This window comes from Olea europaea, chromosome 13, assembly GCF_002742605.1.
Source record: "Olea europaea var. sylvestris chromosome 13, O_europaea_v1, whole genome shotgun sequence".
NCBI classification, from domain to species: Eukaryota; Viridiplantae; Streptophyta; class Magnoliopsida; order Lamiales; family Oleaceae; genus Olea; species Olea europaea.
Genome location: NC_036249.1, coordinates 28,516,056 through 28,532,473, shown reverse-complemented (window position 1 = coordinate 28,532,473; position 16,418 = coordinate 28,516,056).

Sequence of the window (16,418 nt, the reverse complement as noted above, 5' to 3'; positions counted from 1 at the left end):
TTTTTTTTTTTTTTTTTTTTTTTTTTGTGGAGCTTGGAATCAAAGATTTCTTGAGGATTTCCGCATCAACAACTATAATTGATTTTCCATTCAAAAACTATAATGGCTGATGGAGGAGAGAAGTGTAGGTCTCTATATACATTTAGTTGCATTTTTTTTATTGTTTCGAGCACATACCATAAATAAATTGAATAATTGAGGTTCAGGTCGTAGCTAATTATTGCATAGTATAAATTTATCCATCAAATCCTAAATTCTAAATAATAATATATAAATCTATGAGATCCAATTATATATACAAAGAAATTGAGCAAGAAGATACAATATCTTCTCCTAAAATCAAATAAGAAAGCAATGATGATATAGGAAAAGGTAAGGATTTGATTTGAAATCATTGCATCCTCCATTCAACAATAGAAATTCAATCTAACAATCTTGAAAATCCATAAAAGCTACACACAAATAAAAATTATTTTAAAGAAGTACAAATACGAGATTGTTGTTTGCAGAAAAACACACACATACACACACACAAAAGTGGACTTTTAGAAATAAAGGGGTATATATTACATTAAAAAAATAAAAAGAAATGAGGGTATGTATTAAGAGCATCTCCAAAGGTTGTATAAAATTAATATCTCTAAAATCACCTTTGCATCCTCATTTACATTTCATTGAATCTAAATTCAAAATTTGCTCCGAGGATGTCAACGAACCGAGTTGCAAGTCGAAACTCGAAGCTCGGACTTGGCTCAAGTAAAAATGGTTCAAACTTTTTGGGCCGGAGTCGAGCCGAGCTTTTGCTCGGCCAAGAAATCTAAGCTCAGGCCTTAGCAATCTAAGCCAACCGTTTTTTTTAAGTCGCGACAATTCTAAGACTTTTTAAAGAATTTAAAATTTGAGCAATTTATACAAATTATAAATTAAATAAAAATTACAACCCTTCTCCTTTATCCAAGTTTAGGACCGACTATAATTAATGTTGACAAAGTTAAAGTTGTACATGGATAAAATATTTCATATACAATTTTTCTTAAAACAAATAAATTTAAAAATTACGTATTTTTTAAAAAAATAATCATCCCAAAAACTTACAATATCCTTATATTTAGATTTATTGCAAATCTTTGTCATTATACTGTCAACTTGTTTTTGAATATGTAATTCTACACATTCTCAATTCTTCAAGTATATTAAAACCTCAAATATATCTTCTTTTAGTCTTGATCGCTCGTCTGATAAAACTCGATCATCTACACTAAATGCTACCTCCGATGCAATCATAGACACCGGAGGTATTTGTAGATCACGTACAATTTTTGATACAATTGAATATTACCTTTCGTTACACCTCAACTATGATAGAAAACTAAATTTCTATAATTCTTTTGGTTGTAACGCACTACGAACATCCACACACATATACATAGCTAATTTAGAGGAAATTTCAAAATTTGTACAACTGACATCTATCTCTCTAAATATTAATAAACTAGAACTAAATGACGAAACACTTGTATTGGTGTCCAAATAATTCCCTATATCATCTGAATTTATTGAAATATTTCTTGAAAAGAACTTTGGGATGTAGAATTGCACTGATCTCACTTTCATCGTAATAGTTATACATTTCACATAATATAGATTCTATATATACATGTGATGATTTCACATTCATGAAATTTGGAATCCCCTTTATAATAACTTTTGTGCCAATTAAATAAGTCGAGGATTCATAACTGAAGCTAAAAGAAATAAAGAGTGTAGCTCTTCCCAATATTTTCGAAATTTTAACTCCATAGAGTAGACTACATTAACAAAAAAATGTCAAATTATTATATTTATGAAATGTTTGTGAAATGTACAAAAAATATTGTAAAACTAGTGAAGATGCAAGGTAATAAATACCACTACATTGTTTTTGGCATTGAAAAAAGGTTTTAAGAATTTCCTCACACAAAATGCAATAGATCATTTTTAATTTTCCAAATTATGTTCGGGTCCATATGTATACTTACCATTATAATGTAATGCAATAATTTTATAATAATTTTCACACGAATGTAACATAAGATATGTAGAGTTTTATCTATGTGTTACATCAGTGACAAATGATTTCTCTTGTAAGCCATACTCCGCATACAAACTGTTAAAAGCTTGCTTTCTTGTTGGTAACACAGTAATAAAATTTATTATATGTCTAATTTTATCTAAAGGCAATCTTATATGTTCTAATCCATCTTTTATAATCAAATTGATAACGTGGCATACACAGCATTGATTAAAGATAAACTTCCAAATACATGGCTAAAATCATTAATAAACTTTTCGATAATACCTTTGCTCACACTAACAGTATCAAAAGTAAAATTTCGAATCATTTCTTATATACCATATTCTTGTATAATGTCTTTTAAAACCATGTATATATTAGTGGTATTATGAAGATATTCTACACATCTGAATGTAATAATCATTTTATGTAGAAGTCAAAGGTGATCAAAGTAATGAATGAAAGCAGCAATATAACCGTTTTTATTACCACAGGTCCATAAATCAGAGATAAACGATATAACACTATTAAAAGTTCTTAAACTTTCAATAGTAACTTTTTTTTTGTTATATAATTTTATAGTATTCGAACAAAGAGTATTTATATAATAAGAAGTATACCTGAGTTGGGAATAATCTTGCACGAGTCGGATAAAGTGTATTGAGTCTGTTTTTCGTAAGCGGCATCTCTGCTACAGCCACGTATGCAGTCAATCCTTCACGAAATCTTTCTTGTGAATATACAAAGGTAAAAAGAGCAGAACCAAAACAACCAAATACTAGTTCGGTCTATTTCAGGTCGAGACCGACTGGTTTAGCTTTGTAACTCCTTGTTACATGCCTACTCAAATGAGTTATGATTGAACCGAGTTTCCAACTCGTTCTTTGTTACAATAATTGTAACATGCTTTCCAAATATCAACACTATTTTGAACACCAACTTTTTACATGTCGTATGTTGCCAATAATACGAGGATTCTTATTTTGGCCTTTTAGTTTCGAGTACTTCTTTCTCTTCGATATCCTCCAAATCAATTGGAACATTTTCAGATACATCGTAATTGGATGGAATACTCGAACTCCTCTTAAACTGATTAATCTCATCAGTAGTAAAATCTATCTATGGCTATTATAGTAAAAGATACTGAATATTAGAGTAAAAAAATGAATATTAGAGCAAAGAAATTGGAGATTGAAATTGAAACTAGAATACTGCAAGTCAAAACTAATTGAAGTAAATTGATATGAAACTCGAAATTTTACCACATTTATAATAATAAAAAAAAAAACTATATGTTTCAACCAAATTTGAATACACGTAGCTCAGCTACACATTGCCTTAAGAAGGTTTTTTTTTTCATATATATTACAGTTTTGCAGGTAGCTTTTTTTTTTTTTTTTTAGGCTCGACTTATTACGGGTTGAAAATGGCCCGCGCTGGCTCGGACTTGAGCCGACATCCCAAAATGGGGCTCTGCCTAAACCTCAACTTGGCTACTTCGAGTCACGAGCTGGGTTGACTCAATAGTTCGAATTGATGAGCCAAATTGACACCTCTACTTGAAAGCCACTAAGTTTAACCATTAGATTGTAAAAGGTAAAACCATGTGATTGCATGGTTCATCTAGAAAAAAAGATTTGTTTTCTTCTTTGACTCGAGCTCTATTTTGAATTCAAACTAAACTCATATTTAACTTAATTTGTAGGCCAAATTTTGGGTTACCTAGCTTTAAAGAGAGAACAAGAGGCAAGATATAAGAACACGTATTTTTTACACGTGAATTGAAGATTATTACCTAGATTTTGAACGAAGAAAATGTAAGAAGATTGTTCAAGAAGGATCGAAGGAATTCAAGAATTTGCTACTTTTCCTCTTTTTCCTTCTACAATTAAAATTTGAATGATGTTTTAATATTCTAATACGTATTTTTGTAATGGTATCATTCCATTCACTAGGATGTAGACGAACCGTTTGTTATGATATTTTAATTCTAATTTTGATATTTTGATACTTGATAAACATCTTCAATGGTAGCTATATGAATGGCAAGGACTTGAAAATACTCTATAAAGAGGAATGAATAGGTGGCTCGTGTAGATTAGGGATGCAGGCCCACTTCAATAAATAGTAATTCATCTTCTAAGTCTACCATGAAATAGTTGACTCGCTTGGCAAGGCTTATGCTAGACCGAGAAGTAGAGAGTTGGCTCATGCAGGTTAGGGAAGCAAGTCCCACTTGGGAAAATAGTTATACTTCCCACTTCAAAACTTAAATGAGATAGTCGACTTGATTGATGAGGGCTGGGCCACAACAAGGGAAGGAGAGGTGGCTTGTATAGGTTAAAGAGGAAAGTCCTACACAGGAAAATAGCTATACTTCCCCTATCGAGACTTATATTAAATACTCGACTCATTTGGCTAGGTTTGGGACATAATAGGGAATGGAGAGGTTGCTTGTGTAGATTAGGGAGGCTAGATCCAATTGGAAAAATAGCTATATCTCCCATTTTGAGACTTATATTAAATAGTTAACTCGCTTGATAAGCATACTCGTACAAGTTTTGGAGGCAAGTTCTGCTTGGGAAGAATAGTTATATCTTCACATGTCAAGACTTATATGAAATAGTTGAATTGTCTTGCGAGACCTCGGCTACAACAAAGAGTAGAGAGATGTCTAGTACAGGTTAGGGATGCAGGTGTCGCTTGGGAAACATAGCTATATGTCTAATGTAGGGACTTAGATAAAATAAATCATCTTGCTTGCAAGGCATCTCGGGAAATGAAGAATAAGAAAGAGTGTGTGGTCATGCTATTCAGCTGAAGTGCTCAAAAGAAACTTTTTCGTACATGCAAAAAATAATTAACAGGATGCTAGGCAGTTTATTCATCCAATAAATTTATAAATAATACTTGCGTAGATATTATAAGTTTCAAGAATGAAGCCATTCTTTTTTATCCGTGTCTTCTATCTTGTAAGTACCTGACATATTTCTTCAATGATGCAATAGGGGACATCCCGGTTGGAGCCCAAATTACCAAAACTAGGTTCTTGTAAAGACAGGAAAACTCTTTTTACAACCAAGATGCCTATGCAAAATGACCTAATCTATACTTCGTCATTTTAATTGTAGGTCATTTTTCTTTAATAAGTGTCAAGTTTAACTTGAGGCTACTCTCTCCACTCTTGATGATAAATGCATCTCTGCTATTCTCAATTCATTGTTTGATGCATATGCAAGGAGAATACGTATCTCCGATAGTCCTACTTATGGTTCGAATTGTCCATAGGACATGGATAGAGCTTGTCAACCTAATCACCCTTAGAAATATCAAGCTTTCTTTTATATTTATATTTTTTGGTCTTGTTGATGGCTTCAACCTGGACGTTGCCCTGAGAATGATGTGGGGATGGAGAAATGCTTCTTGATCTAAAGCTCTTCATAGAGCTTTCCGAATTTTTGTTGTCAAAGTTTTGTGTGTTGTTAGAAACTAAAGAGAGGAGAATGCTTAATTGACAAATGAAGTTCTTCCAAGTCAACCTGGAAGTATTAGCTTCAGTGATTTTGGCAAGCGATTCAACCTCGACCTACTTGATGAAGTAGTCATTGGCAACGATATCATAACAAACATAGCCTCTCACTCTTGACAAAGGGCCAATGGGTTCTAATCCACATATGGTAAGGGGCCAATAATTGTGACAACAGTAAGGGCTATCTTAGAATGGTAGTGAAGCATTGGTACTTATACTTACGTACATGATGCAAGAAATTGTTTTTCAGGGTGGGCTAATAACACCCTTACCTTATCACCCTTTAGGCCTTCGTATGACCTCCAGTGCGATTGCCACATATTCCTTTGTAGACCTCTCTAAGTATATAATTCGCATATTCTCCTTCCGTGCTTCTAAGGAGAGGTATGAAGAAATCCTTTTTGTAAAGCACATCATCTTAGACATTGAAGTATGCCACTCTGCATCTAAGTTTATGGGCTTCCTTATCTTTTGAGAAAGCTTGATCTTTGAGGAAGCCAATAATTGGCTTCATCTGAACTCAGGTTTCTTCAACCTACATCACTTTACTTATTTCTCCGATGAAAGGTACCTTTAACAAAATCACTAGATAGATCTTTAGCATTCTCCACACATTCATGAATTATAGTTTTGATTCGATATCATATAGAACAAACATAAATGATGGTTGGAGCCGCTTCTTATCCCATTTTGCATCCTAATGTGTCCTGATGCAGCTAACCCTATTCCACGACCTGTGCTAGAGCTTATATCCAATTAAAAGATTTTGTGTCAGATACGCTTCACAGTAATGGAGAACACCAGAGCCATCAGGGTTGTATAGTAGGACATGATTGTTTTGTAGACGAAGTAGCTGACATCCGGGCTACCGGCTAGTTCGTTAAAAGAGAAACCTCTACACTGTATTATAATCATGATTATCTCAAGAGGGACTACGTGTTAGGAATTTACTTAAACATGTACAGCAAAATTTAAACAATTTTCAATTCCCACCAAGGATCTGCTTTGTATTTAGATAGAAATTGTGATAAAAAAATTATACCTTTGTAGAATTCCGCAAACTCCTTTGTTTTTCTTTAATTCCAGCAACTTTGATCTGTAATCCACAGCTGTCTAATTGTCCAGCCTCCAATGAAAATCCACACAGAGAACAAGATTGAGAGTTGAGAGAATTAGGGTTAACTTTTCATGTGCTAGCAAAAATAATAAATTCTCTACAATTTTCAAACCCTAATGACTTATTTATATAAGCCCAAACGGGCTTAACCCGTCTCATAACTTAATTTGGTCCAATATTTAATTAATCCAATTAATTAATTTGGGCTATTCATAAGTAATCCAATTAACTAATTATCCAACATTGGTCAATTAATTAATTGGTAAACCTCAATCTTCTAGTTCTTCTTTTGTGTGTGACCCATTAGGTTCCCGATCACGATGTCTAACGATGTGAATTATTATTTTGATCTAATCAAAATGGATAAATCAAAATACCACTTTTTAATTTATCATCAATTCACATCATCCCAAATTGACATCTAGAAATGTGTCAGGGTAATACATGTGATGAAAAATGTCACGTGGTATGACAAAATCAAATTTATTCGTTTATCTCGAAATCACAATCCCTTCATCAATATGATCCGATCAATTACGAGATATGAAAGTGTGTCAATCTCAATTATTGATAATATTTCTCATTCTACTATTAAGTTAATACAAGTCGAAAACTCCTTTTCGACTTATGAATGCACATTGGCCAAAGATTTTGTTTTCAACTTAATTAAATAAGATGTAGATCATAATTTCTTACTATCTAAGAGTGATGAATCCTTTATTGATCATTCACAACCTTCATATAATTCTTGACATATCCGAACGATGCCGTATTAGCGGCCCTTGATAGAGCAACATCCAACATCACCAAAGTATGATTGCCCTCATATAAGGCACTATGATGACCTCGAGTCAAAGTACCAATTCCACTAGTGAAAATTATAGATTAGCCACTGACACTCAGATAGTTATCCATATGTAATCTCCCAGCGGGTCTCCAACATTTTGTTCTACAACAAACATCCACGTGTTCATTTAAGTATCATCACACTTTAGCTTGTGAGATTAACTACTTACTTTACAAGTAAGAAATGTCACACGTGATGGTCTATCTGTAATAATGATATCCGTATCTCGTTATTACTTATGACCACGGATGATTTAAGTTCCAATCATTTGTAATTTGTATCTCACAATCACAACACTTTGCGATTAACAAATTACTAAGATTTGAATCTAAGGACTCTATCATTTAATTTAATTTAATACTAATTAAATAATAGATCTGCCACAAAATTTTATCAATTATATTTTAAATGTGCTTATGCCCAAAGTTGATTGGACCTAAAGGATGACACTTATAAACTCCCACTTGCACTAGATCCAATCGCTTATATATCTAAGATCATAAGAGTCTATGACAATCATGTTTATACTGTGACAACTCTTTGTCAATGGATCTACAATATTTTTCACTGTGAAAATTCATTCTTTCTTTACGTCATTTCTCTATATTATCTCTCTAATGAGATGATACTGCCTTAGTACATATTTAGATCGTTGATGAGACCTTAGTTCCTTTGCTTACGTAATGGCTCCATTGTTATCGTATGTGATCAACAATGTTAGGAACTAATCCAAGTTCATCAATGAACACCTTGATCCACACTGCAACTTTTTGCTGCTTCCAAAGCAATAACGTATAAGGCTTTTTCTATTGAATAAACGGTTATTTCATGTTTAGAACCTTTCCAACACACTGCTTAAAGAGTAAACCAATATTCTGTTTGAGATTTGTTATCTTTCTAGTCTGACTAAAAGTAACATCAGTGTATCCATGAACTATCAGTTCGTTTTCCCCACATAAAATCTTTTCAAGATTTTATCTATATAAATTGGGATGAAATAATCAATCTTCTAAGTCTATTTCTATAGATTAAGTTGCTTCTCTCATATTATTTGACAACCATGATTTCAACGATTAAAATATAGAGATGTCCTTTCCTATTAATAATATGGCATCTACATATAATATTAGGAATACGACGACGTTCCTACTTATCTTCTTGTAAACACATGATTCATTTTCATTTTTGATAAAATCAAACTTTTTGATTGTCTCATCAAAATGAAGATTTCAGCTCCTAGAGGCTTGCTTTCATCCATAAATGGATCGATCAAACTTGCATACCTTGTTGGCCTTTTTGGATTCAAAATCTTTGGGTTGTGTCATGTACACTTCCTTTTGCAAGTTTCCATTAAGGAAAGCGATTTTGACATCCATCTGTCATATCTCATAGTCATGATATGCAGCTATTGCAAGTAAAATCCGAATGGATTTCAGCATGGCTACAGGCGAAAAAGTTTCATCAAAGTCAATACCTTGTCTTTGTTTGTAACCTTTTGCTACTAGCTTTGCTTTATATGCATGGATGTTCCCATCAACGTCGACCTTTTTCTTGTAAACTCATTTACAACCTATGGGTTTTACCTCATCAAGATGATCGACCAAGGTCCAAACCTTATTTTTATATATCAAGTTTATTTTGGATTCTATGGCCTCGCGCCATCTCTTTGAGTCAACAATTGACTTTGTATCTATGCAACTTGTAGGTTCATTATCCTCGATTAGTAATAATACTTGATTAGTAATCATTGATTGTACCTTCTAGGAGGTAAAATGATCCTACAAGATTTATACGGAGCTGACGTGTCCTTAGAAGTCTCAACTTCTTGATAAAGAATACGTTCCATAACAGGTGCAGGATCAAACTCAGATTCATCTACTCGATCAACTATATCTATGGACCCTTGAACTCCTTCAAGTTTTATTTTGCTCCTACTATCCTCTCCTAGAATGAACTGTTTCTCTAGAAAGACGGTTTGTCTTGAGATAAAGACTTTCTTCTCAATGGGATTATAGAATCGATATCCAATTATTTGTTTTGGATGTCACACAAATATATATTTGTTGGATTTAATCTCCAACTTATCAAAGTCATTGTGCTTCAAAAGCGTCACTATCTTAAACTTTAACATGAGATAAGTTGAATTTTTTTGTCTTTCCATAACTTTTATGGAGTTTTGTCGATCGAATTAGATAGGACAGGATTTGGTGTGTAGCACACGGTAATTAGTGCATGACCCTAAAATGATTTTGGGATATTTGCATGACTTCTCAATAATTGCATGATATCTAATAGTGGACGATTCTTCCTTTTAGATACATCGTTGTGCTGCGGTGTATGCTTTAAGATAATCTAAAATTATCCTTTAAGATATTCTCCACTTCAATCGGATCTTTGTGTAAGAATGCCTTTACCCAATTGTTTCTCCACTTCAAGCTTGAATCCCTTGAACCTTTCAAGATCTTCATGCTTGAATTTCATCAAGTATATATGACTATTTCTGAAATAGTTGTAAGTAGATGGATGAAATAAGAGATACTTTATCTGACATTAATGGATATGGGTTCGCATACATCACTATGTATTAGACCCAGTAATTGTGCATATTTTTCACCTTTTCAAATAAAATGAGATTTGATCATTGCGCTTAAGAGGCATGATTCACATTTGTCAAATGATTAAAGATCATTCGACCCCAATCATACATCTCTATGTAATTTTGGAATTGTGTGACCAAGTCTGTGATGCCAGTTTTAGGTATTATTCAGATTATTACTTTATGTCTTTGAGTTTCTATACTTATTATAGAATACTCAGTAATTAGAATATAAATGTTATTTTGTAATTTACCATAACTATTAAGATCTTATTAAAATATGAAGGAACAACAATTGTCCTTAACGTTAAAATAGTTCATGTCCAAACATGAAATTTATTTAATGTTCTGGTAATGGTGGATACAAAATAACATTTCTCTAATTCCAATACTAAGTGTAAAGGTAATGTCAAGAAATATGCTCCTACAGGCAATGCAGCAACCTTTGCTCATTTTCAACGTGTAGGACATCTTCTCCCTCTTGCAGTGTTCTACTTCTATTTAGTTTCTACATATTTATACAAATATGAGATTCATATCTGGTATCCAATACCCAAGAAACTAATGAAGTAAATACAAGCTTTGTAATCCTTTTCCAATGACCTACCATTCCACAATGATATCAACAGTCATCAGGCTTGATAATGTCCTTATTTACGTTGACTGTTTTAGCCATCTTGGATGCTTTTTCAAAGCTCCTTTAGTCTTCCTCTTAGTACCCTTAGAGGAATCAATGGCTTGCCCACTACTAACTTTGATATTAGGCTTAACTCTCTTAAGCATGATCAGCAACTTAGTGAGTGTGCACTTAAGTTTATTTAAATCAAAATTCATAACTCTCTGACAGAGATTGTAGAATTAAGTCAATACTTAGTTCATGGTTCTTAATTGAACTCCATTTAGACAACTTCTCAATCCCAATCATCTTTAGCACACGAGCACTGACTGAAGATTCCTCTATCATTTTGCACTGATATAATTGCTTGGAAGTCTCATATCTTTCCGCATATGATTATTATCATACAACTCTTTGAAATGAAAAATCATGTGTTAGCATCTATACTCTTATGTTGCTTTTGTAACTAAGGTGACATAGTTATAAACATCACATATGTTTAGTACTATCGTCATCACCGTGTTTATTATAATAGCCACATCTTCCTTAGTCAAGTTATCGGTATATGTCTCTAGAAAGAGCTACTCAAGAATATCATCAAAATTTTCATGCTTGAGAACAATTCTCAAATTGCGATGCTAATCAAGAAGATTTGGTTTGATTGTTGGCATCCAGTATACCTCTCAAATGCATATGGTTACTCATAATTTAAATTATAAATGACGAAAAGTAAAATAATATTATATATATATAAAAAATGCATCAATTAATTTAACATGATCTTTTATTAAATTAATTATACTACCACTGTTTAACCCAAATTTATGACTCTCTCACATAAATTTATGGAGTCCATACTTGACTCCCAGAGGGTTGGAATCACATTTATTATATTAAGACCTTGAGTGTACTCAACAAACCTTAATAAAATATTTGGGTAGATATTATTATCAATTGTATCTCCATACAACTCCTAAATCATTAAGCTGACAACTCCTTGTCTTCACACATCCTATGTGCTAGCTCAACATGCCTCTAAAATTCATCACCTTGAGTGTACTCAACAAAAAATAAATTTTAGTTAAGTCGAACCCATCATTCAGAAATATCTAACATTTCACGGTGTCAAACATGTCCATAATAGATCAGTCTTAAGTGTACTCAAGAAACTAAGATCGATTGAGAAATCTTGTTTTTCACTATAATGATGGGAAGCATATATAAATATGACTCAATATTTAAACGAGGGGTTTTAATGCAAAGGTCTCATCGTAATAATTATACATATTTTATTATATATCTAACATGCAAATAAACATACATATAATAGAGTGAATGATTATAGACTAATTCTATCTAACCTTCCCGAGCCAAACGGAAGACTAGTTGGGTCAATTTCTAGGGGATATTGCATTGATTAATTCAATGCAACATCTCCATGGATTCCTCATCTTCTTGCATCTTCAATTAGTCCAATTGTCCCCTGTATCCTATACTAATTGGCACGCAAGCCTAGATAATTGGACACGCATGCCCATTATAATTACAACGAACTCGCAGATCCAATACAAATTAAAAGATCGTAGGTCCACAATGACAATGGATTTGTAGGTCCAATACAAATTATGAGCTCGCGGGCCCATAAAATGACAAGAATAAAATTAACCATTCAATACATTCACATGGTCGAGCCCATAGTCATCCACTAAATAAACATTCATCAAATAAATGTATTCCTATATAATATCTAATATTATATGCAAACAAGTTTCAACAACCTAGCAATTATAGTCGTCTAAACTCATTTAGATAAATGGATCAAAATAATTAATTAATCATATTAATCAATTAATTTGATTAGCCGGTACATTTAATTGAAATCAAATTTTAATTTTATACCAAATTAGAATCTAAATCTAATTCCACTATTATAGGGGTGGAGCAATTTAATTAAAATCAAATTTTAATTAATTATCAAATTAGAGTCAAACTCTAATTTCAAAACTTAAGGTGGTTGAATTTAATTAAAATCAACTTTTAATTAAATAAAAAAATTAGAGACCAACTCTAATTCCAAGATTTAGGCCGAATTTATTTAATTAAAATTAAATTTTAATTAAATACCAAATGAGAGTCCGACTCTAATTCTAAGAATATATAAGGGTGAACAATTTAATTAAAATCCAATTTTAATTAAATACTAAATTAGAGTCCAACTCTAATTTGAAATTGAATTAAAATTTTAATTTAGGATAAAATTCCTAAATAAAATTCAATTCAATTTAGGGTCAAAATTTAATATTTAATTTAAAATCCAATTTTAGCTATAATATTAAAGTCGTCAATTTTAAATAAAATTTCAAACGGGTCAAAATTGAAAATATATGTCAAACCTTTTCAAATCAATTTTAAAAAACTTTTTAAAATTCATTCAAAACCCTTTTGAAAATATTGCATTCTGACCCCTTTCAATTTTATAAGCAGGCCCTTATAATTTCGAAAATTTCAAAGAAGGTCCTAATTCAAAAAAATTGCAACACTGACCCTTACTACTAAATTGCAAGTGGGGGCCTACAATTTCATAAATTGCATGACATGCCCCCATCCAATTTTCACCCATTTTTTGAAAACCCTAAAATTCCACATCCCCCCTTTTTTTTGCAACGCCGCGAAGAAAGTAGCATAGCAGCCCGCAGCGTTGCTGTTGCAGCAGCGTGCGGCCAGGCGCTGCTTTACCAACACCGTTGCCTGCTATCGAGCATACCTTCGAGTGCGGCAGTGCTGTTGATGCCGCCACAACTAACGTCGCTGCCTGCTATCGAGCACAACTTCGCACTTGGCAGTGCTGTCAATGCCGCAACGTTGTGGTTCAGGTTATGCCACAAGTGCAGCGACAACTGTTGCTGTCGGCCGTTCCACCTTCTTTGATTTTGGATCTAGCACCGCGAAGAAAGTAGCATAGCAGCTCGTAGCGTTGTTGCTGCAGCAGCGTGCGGCCAGGCGCTGCTTTACCAACACCGCTGCCTGTTATCGAGCATCGCTTCGAGCGCGACAGTACTGTTGATGCCGCCACAACTAACGCCGCTGCCTGTTGTCGAGCATAGCTCCCCACGCGGCAGTGCTGTCGACGCCCGAAGTTGTGGCTCAGGTTATGCCACAAGTGCAGCGGCAACTATTACTGTCGGTCGTTCCTCCTTCTCTGATTTTCGATCCTTTTTTATTTTTTCTTATAAAACATATTCTAAAGAAAATAATAATAATAATAATTATTATTATTATTATTATTATTATTATTATTATTATTATTTTATAATTGCTAGATTCAAGAACAATAAAAGCAATCAACTTTTGACTGTTCAACCAAGCAAAACAATTTCTAAAAACCACAAAGTAGGCTCTGATATCACTATTGAGAATTTACTTAAACATGCACTGTGGAATTTAAATAATTTTCAATTCCCACCAAGGATCTGCTTTGTGGTTAGATAGAAACTCTGATAGAAAATTATACCTTTGTAGAATTCTGCAAACTCCTTTGCTTTTCTTTAATTTCAGCAACCTTGATATACAATCCACAACTGTCCAATTGTCCAGCCTCCAATGAAAATCCACACATAGAACAAGATTGAAAGTAGAGAGAATTAAGGTTAACTTTTCTTATATTAGCAAGAATAATAAATTCTTTACAGATTTAAAATCCTAATGACATATTTATATAAGCCCAGACGGGCATAGCCCGTCTCACAACTTAATCCGGTCCAATATTTAATTAATCTAATTAATCAAAATCGGTCCATAAATTAATTTGAGTTATTCATAAGTAATCCAATTAATTAATTATCCAACACTTGTCAATTAATTAATTGGTAAATCTCAATCTCCTAGTTCTTCTTTTGTGTGTGACGCATTAGATTCCCGATCATGATATCTAATGTTGTGAATTATTTTTTTGATCTAATCAAAATAAATAAATTAATATACCACTTTTTAATTTATCGTCAATTGACATCCGCCGTCTCAGATTGACATCTAGCAATGTGTCAGGGCAATACATGTGACGAGAAATGTCACGTGCTATGACAAAATCCAACTTTTTCGTTTATTGTAAAACTATAATCCCTTCATCAATATGATCCGATCAATTACGAGATATGAAAGTGTGTCAATCTCGATTATCGATCATATCTCTCATTCTACTATTAAGTCAATACAAGTCAGAAACTCCTTTTCAACTTATGAATGCACCTTGGCCAAGGATTTTATTATCAGCTTAATTAAATAAGATGTAGATCATAATCTCTTACTATCTAAGAGTGATGAATCCTCTATTGATCATTCACAACCTTCATATAATTCTTGACATACCCGAACGATGTTGTATTAGCAGCCCTTGGCAGAACAATATCCAATATCACAAAAGTATGACTGCCCTCATATAAGACACTTTGATGACCTCAAGTCAAATAACCAATTCCACTACCAAACATTAAGAGATTAACCACTGACACTCAAATAATTATCCATGTGAAATCTCCCAACAAAGTGTCAGGGCAATACATGTGACGGGAAATGTTCAATGTTTTGTTCTACAACAAAAATTCACGTGTTCATTTAAGTGTCATCACACTTTAGTTTGTGAAATCAACTACTTACTTCACAAGTAAGAAATGTCACAAGTGAAGATCTATCCGTAATAACGATATCCGTATTTCGTTATTACTTATGACCACAGATAATTTAAGATCCAATCATTTGTAATTTGTATCTCAAAATCACAACATTTTGTGATTAACAAATTACTAAGATTTGAATCTATGGACTTTATTATTTAATTTAATTGAATACTAATTAAATAATAGATTTGCCACAAAATTGCATCAATTATATTTTAAATGTGCTTATGCTCAAAGTTGATTGGACCTAGGGCTTAACACTTACATTATGATCAAATCACATAGCAATTAAATAGATGTATTAGACAGGTGGATGATATTCATGTGAAGTTGATGCAATCTTCCTCTCGATCAGGACCATCCGGTCCATGTTCCAACGTTCATTTCCAGTCGCCACCGCCTGGGAACATGGAGTACGCACATATATTTTTTTTTTCCCTTTCTTGGGATTATTTTTATTTTTTGAGGCATTGAGGATAATAATTGATTTGGGTTTTGAGTTAAAAAAAAAAAAATAATAAATAAATAAATAAAACTCGATATTTATCTATTTACTATTATAATAGAGTATGTGTTTTTGTGATTGGTATGTATTTTTACCTCTTTCTTATAATTGAAAACAAAGAAAAAAAAATGAGAAAATTACATAATTTTTATTTTTATTTTTATCTGTATAAATTTTTGAGTTGGATAGTCTTATTGGCTTGTGATGATATTATTGAAATTCTGTATTGATTTTATGATTTGTGAATAAGTTATGTGCTTTGATTGATTTTACACTTATCCATGTTAAACTTGATACACTTTGATCATGATGGTCGGTTTCTTCATCATGAAATTCTAAGTTTATACATTTTCTGGAATAAGTTGAAATAGTTTGAACTTAGAATACTAAGCCCATAACTTAATCATAATATACAACCTTGTAACCATTTGAAATTACAATTTAAAGTTGATTAAGCTAATGTAGGAAATTATTAATTAGAG